This window comes from Cyanistes caeruleus, unplaced genomic scaffold (assembly GCF_971803275.1).
Source record: "Cyanistes caeruleus unplaced genomic scaffold, bCyaCae1.hap1.1 HAP1_SUPER_29, whole genome shotgun sequence".
In the NCBI taxonomy this organism is placed as follows: domain Eukaryota; kingdom Metazoa; phylum Chordata; class Aves; order Passeriformes; family Paridae; genus Cyanistes; species Cyanistes caeruleus.
Window position 1 is genome coordinate 272,749 of NW_028256297.1, and position 6,273 is coordinate 279,021.

Here is a 6,273-nt window from a genome sequence, read left to right on the forward strand (position 1 = left end):
TGGACCTTGTTCTCCCCCAGCAACCTGAATTTCCACGTCCAACCGCACCGCGTCTCACCGTGCTCAGGTTGCCTATCCGGTACCGATCCGCCTGCGGCTTCCCGAGCCCAGATCTGCTCCACCAGCTTCAAAGCCCCCCTGCCTGCAGGAGGTCCATGTTTGAAGCGCCAAATATTGAAAGACCGCCAGTTTATTCACCAACCTTCACAGAAATAAATGTGAACGCCGTTTATTTCTATCTTTAGCACACCTTTTATAGGGTTCTACAGGGTCCGCTGGCTAAGCAAATTACCATTGGCTAATACACACAGGTTTACATTTTTTCTCCTGTACACAAGGATATTGTTTTGCTTTACTCTCTCATCTGCAGGAACGTTTCAAGGACTTTAGCCTTTAATATCACAACTTATTTCAAAGACTGGTTTGTGCAGACAGGCCTTTAATATGTATAAATTGTATCAACACAAAAGTATGAAATAATCCCACAAAATTCCCGAAATCTTCTCAAAACCCCACCAAATTCCAGAAACATTCCACAAAATCTCCACAAATTTCCACTCAATCTAAGAAAAATTCTTTCAAAATTACTCAAGTCTACGCAAAAAATCCTACAAAATCCCAGAAAATTCCACATTCCAAAATAATCCTACAAAATTCCAGAAAAATCCCACAAAATTATTTAAATTTACTCAAAATGGCACAAAATTCTTGAAATGCCCAAGTAATTTACTCAAAATTCCACAAAATTTCACAAAACATCCCACAAAATCGTAATGAATTTCCACACAATCTAAGAAAAATACCTCAAAATTCTTCAAGTCTTCACAAAAAATCCTAAAAATCACACAAAATTCCACAATATTCCAAAAAAATCCCACAAAATTCCAGAAGCATCCCACAAAATTCTTTAAATTTTCTCAAAATGACACAAAATTCAATAAAAATTCCTCAAAATTCAAGATAATCTCACAAAATTCAAGAAAAATCCCTTAAAATAATTTAAATTTTCTCAAAACCCCATTAAATTCCAGCAAAATCCCATGAAATTGCTGAAAAATTAAAAAAAAACCCTAAATCTTCTCAAAACCCTACCAAATTCCAGAAACATCCCACAAAATGTCCCAAATATCCCGCAAAATTCCACAAAAATTCCACAAAATCCCACAAATATCTCACAAAATTCCAGTAAAATTTGATGAAATGTTTAGCGTTCAGGAACACATAATCACAAATGATTATATGCAGGTGCTTTATTGAAGAACTCTGGGTTTATTGACGAGCTCAGGGGTACACATACCCAAATCTGACCCATCTTGGTTTTGAGCTGAACATGTTTTATACTCTATCGTTATACAACTTACATATTAATTATTAAACTGACATTGTTCTATTGTATGCATTGGTTTTACCCAAGCATGGATTTCTCTGTGATCCCCCTCAGCCCCCTAACATTGTTCCTAATGTTCTTTAAACAATAATTATATCAAATCATATCTAACAATTGTATCATGATCATCTTCTGATTACACAGGTGCAGGTTCACATGATCTTTAGCAAGCACAAGGCCTAACATTTCCCAGGGCCTACTTTTACAAGACCTTTCCAAACCTAACTGCCTTTCTAAGTCCCTGAATTTTCTAAGATTTTGAGACCTTTTACTATCACTTACAGGACTTGTGCTCCAGACCCCTCACCAGCCTTGTTGCCCTTCTCTGGACATGCTCCAGCCCATCCATGGCCTTCCTAAACTGGGGGCCCAGAACTGGACACAGCACTTGAGGTGCTGCCCAACCAGTGCAGAGTAGAGGGGAGGAATCCCTGCCCTGCTCCTGCTGGCCAAACCGTTCCTGATCCAGGCCAGGAACCATTGGCCTTCTTGGCCACCTGGGCACACTGCTGGCTCATGCCCAGCCTGCTGTCCATCAGTGCCTGTCCTGGGTTGATTATGACGTTAAATTGTATCCCCATTCGTCCACCTAGCCCAGACACCGGTTTTGTATTCTTAAAATTCCATCTAAGAGTAAAAGTGAGTGGAAAAGAAGCACCAAGTCTGTTATCAGACTGTATTTGCTCCCCCCGCATCGGGAGTTTTGACTACAGCACAGACAGACAACAAGACACAAATCGCCTTGGCTTTCCAACTAGCCAAAGCAGAGAGGTCTTCCTGGACTGTTTTCTTTTCCTTTTTCTGAAACGAATCGAACCTGCTCTGGACTGGGGACTCAGGGGAGCACTGGGAGCTTGCACCTGTGCACTACCGGGAGCCCAGCCTGGGCAGCGGCATTTTCCAGCGCCAGAGGGACTGATAACAGAGCCAACACCCCCAGGAAAGAGACCCTCTGAAGTTTGTCATCTCTTCCGAACGGCGAGAGGTTTTGTACTTTGATATCATTCATTTTTGTGCTGGGTAGTGCTGTGCCTGTGAAATAAACAGGTTTTTTCCACTTCTCTCAGAGAAATCTCTTCCCGAACTGGTTGGAGGGTGGGAGAAAAGGGCCACGTGGGTTTGCTTCCTGGGGGGGGGGGGGGGGCATTGGAGGTTTTCTCCCAAATTTGCCCTAAACCAGGACAGTGCCCCAGGTCCCTTTCTGCCTGGCAACTCTCCAGCCACTCTGTCCCCAGACTGTAGCACTGCAGGGCTCACTGGGGCCAAAGTGCAGGACCTGGAACTTGGACTTGTTAAACCTCACCTTGTTGGGTTTGGGCCCTGGATTCAGCCTGCCCAGCTCCCTGTGCAGAGCCCTCCTACCCTGCAGCACATCAACACTCCCAGCCAACTTGGTGTCACCATGGTTCCAGGGGGCCCTAGAGTGTCACAATGGTCTCCAGGATTCCATGAAGCCTCCCAGCAATCCAATTTTGAATCATACTGGGAGTGACTGGACCCATACTGGGAGTATCTGAGAGTGACTGGGAACATACCATGCACATCATCCCCCATACTGGGGGTGACTGGGTTGATCTAGTCAGAGGCAACTGGGACCATCCTGGGAGTGCTGCCATGTGACAAGGATCATACTGGAGCTTACTGGGCTCATATTGGGGTTGAAAGGGAACAACTGGGATCTCTGAACACCAAAGGGTCCTTTCCTGCTCTCTGAAGAAGGAGCTTCCCAGTGTCCATGTGTGAGGTGACCTTCACCTGAACCAGATGCTGTTAGAAGAAAAAGCTGCCTCTGCTGGAAAATCCCACACAAGTCGTCAATGCCAAGAGAGAGCATTTTCCTTTCACAACTTCCCTCCTGGAGTCACAGTCCTTTTGGATCAAAGCAAGCAAAAGAACAGCACAAAATACAAGGCTGTGTCCAGTTTTTGGCTGGACCAGCAAATGGAGGGAGTGCCAGGGTCCACTGCCACAGACTCTCCTCTTGGGGAACAGAACCCCCCCAGGCTACATTCCAAATGCTGTGCACACCCTGCTGGCTACAAACAACCCCCTTTTTAAGAAGTTGTTAGCAGGAGCTTTCCCAAATAAATGGCATCTTAATAGCAATTTTCTTTCAAAATCACCTCTGTTCCAAAGGAAGAACAGAAAGCCCACAGCAATCCCAAAGGTGCACCTGGGGAAATCCTCGACTTAGGGGCCCAGTGGGTTAAAAAATACCCATAAGAAGCCCCAGAGTCCAGAGTGCAAACTGCAGCAACCACTTGCTGGATCATTTTGGCTGTGCTGTGTTGAAAGACCCCCGAGCTGTTCACCAGTCTTCACAGAAGTAATTGTGAATGCCGTTTATTTCTATTATTAACACACCTTTTATAGGGTCTACAGGGTTTGCGGGCAGAGCAAGTTACTATTGGCTAACGCACACAGGTTTACATTCTTATCCTTGTACACAAGGATATTGTTTTGCTTTACTCTCTCTTCTGCAGGCAAGTTTCAAGGATTTTAGCCCTTAATATCACGACTTATTTCAAAGGCTGGTTTGTGCATACAGGCCTTTACTAATATATAAAATATAGCAACAATTCCCCCTTTCTCTTTTTGCACAAACCAGGCTTTGGATAAGATAACACACAACTTAGGCTGTCATCCCAATTAACACTATAAGTAAAGTCCGTCCCCCTTCTAGCACAAGAGACCTCAACCATTCGGTGATGCCCCAGCTGGCGAACCAGCTTCCAGTGGGGTCACTATCTTCCTCCAGGGCATGTAACTCATCCTGTAGCTGTTGCAGTTGCTTATGGATGGAAGCTGAATGATCAGTAAGATCCAAGCAGCACATGCCTTCAAACTCCCCACAACCACGTCCCTGTGCCAAGAGCAGAAGGTCCATTGCAGCTCGATTTCATAATACTGCATGACATACACTACTCACATCGGCTGAAAGCTCACTTAACATTGTGGATGTTAAGTTCAATCCTTCCTTAGTCCAACAAGCGAGCCTTTTTAGGGTGGCTAAACTTTAATTCATTCAGGCTTTGCTTTGACTGTTTGATGTTCTTCATTTTGCTAGCTATATTCAACAACTGATGTAAGCTTGGGTGGAACAAAGTTAAGTTTCCCAAGATAACAGGGTCTTCTATGTGGACTAGCAGGAATCCTATTCCATGCCCTATCCCCACAGATTAGGAAGATGGAACTAGGTAATCGCTTTGGTAATTGTCCTGTGAGATTGCACCACAAACAAAGGCTTTACTTTCAGTGGTAGTAACGAGATCAGCTATAGGGTTGACCGCAGCTCAGGGCTACATTACTTTGTTAGAATGACTTTTTGTCAGGGGTTCAAACATTATCCATCCACCTGAGGTATTGGTGGAACTTAACAAATCTAATTCTTCTGAGGGTTGTAACATTGAGAACTTTGGTAATTTTTTGCTTGCCAACAGGCTTCAGGTTGTCTCAATGTGAAGCCAACAGTGCAATTGCACTCTTGCAACATTGCCAATCAATTCAGTCGAGTCTCATTACTAATTAAATCTTTAAATGCTGGAGGATCCCATTCAGGGACTCCTATGAGACAGGTGCGAAAGGATCTCCAGGTGTGGCTAGGCTCAGACACATTGACCTTTGGCCAGTTCAATGTGCCAGAGTGACCCACATGTTCTGCCTCTTTTGGATGTTAGTTAGCAGACAGTTGGTCAGGACTATACACAACACAATTACCATAAGCAGTTTGTTCCATGCAAATGACACCATATTTGCAAACTTACAGCTAAAACTCCAATCGTTAAATGAACTTTCAAAGATGCTTACACTAGCTCTTGAAGGGGGAATACTTATACTTTATCCTAACAACAATTACTACACAGGATAAACTCTTTATCTTAACCTATTATAGAACTACTTTTAACACACATGCTTTGGTATATATGTAGTCTAAGCGTGAAAGCAATTTGCTGAAAGGGTAAACACACAACTACAATTTGCTTTATATACAGTTAAATGGAGTCTCTACACTTCTTGGATCTTCTACAGAATTTCTCTAACACGATTCAGTCCTGGAACGTTCACTGCTCCCGTGATGTCAGCTGGCGGCTGATGGGTGACTGAGGGTTTTGATGTTCAAGTTGTTCTTCAGATCCTTCTAAATCTTAAAACAAAGGATACCTGAAAAATTGGTAGAGACATAACATCATAGTAACGACATAAAAGTTCTGTTGGCAACTGTCTGTGTAGTGTTCAGACACAACTGTGTCCTGACAGGTCCACTTCTGATCCATGTCTGGAGTACCAAGGCCGTGTGATGACTTCTCTCTTCACTGGATCTCATGTGTTCAGAGACAGACAGTCTGGTCAGATGGACAGGTGACCTTTTTGAACCTGCCAACAAAACATAGGCACTTCTCTTCTTGAAGTTAATGAATTACACTAATCAAATGTTTTTAGGGCATCCATTTCCCCCGTTTTCTTAAAAAAAAATAAAATGAGATGTACTTCTGTTATAAACATCAACAGCAACACAAAACCATATACACAATTAATAAGAACTTATACCGGTTAAAAATCAATTAAATCATAAACATTATTAATAACATATGTAATATAAAACTACTATTAATTACTAAAACACTGCACCAGCATCCCATAGTTAGCAAACAAACAGAAACAAAACAATCAGTGAAGGATTGGGTAATCACCTCCGGAAATGATTCTCCAAGCCCACTTCAAAACTGATCCAGCTGTCATATCAACAGGGTCAAATTGCTGAGTCAAAAAGTGACTCAAATACTGATTTGGGACAGAAAACATCTGGATCTGATGGCAAACGTTCCCTCCAGGTAAAGTCAAGGCTTGGCCAGGGCCTTAGGCTTTAAACTGGAAAGATGCCTCTT

The 6,273-nt window shown here is 43.0% G+C and overlaps 1 protein-coding gene across 2 annotated transcripts in view; it reads right to left on the bottom strand.

The window, feature by feature from the left end:
• The window catches only part of LOC147645189 (uncharacterized), a 110,270-nt gene extending 107,492 nt beyond the window's left edge, over positions 1-2,778 (bottom strand). Inside the window, exon 1 of one of the 2 annotated variants that reach the window (XM_086874956.1) lies at positions 2,691-2,778. The gene's annotated coding sequence lies outside the window, so the exon portion shown is untranslated. The remainder of the gene's footprint in view (positions 1-2,690) is intronic. The other variant, XM_086874949.1, reaches the window with a different exon arrangement.
• Positions 2,779-6,273: the final 3,495 nt, after the last annotated feature.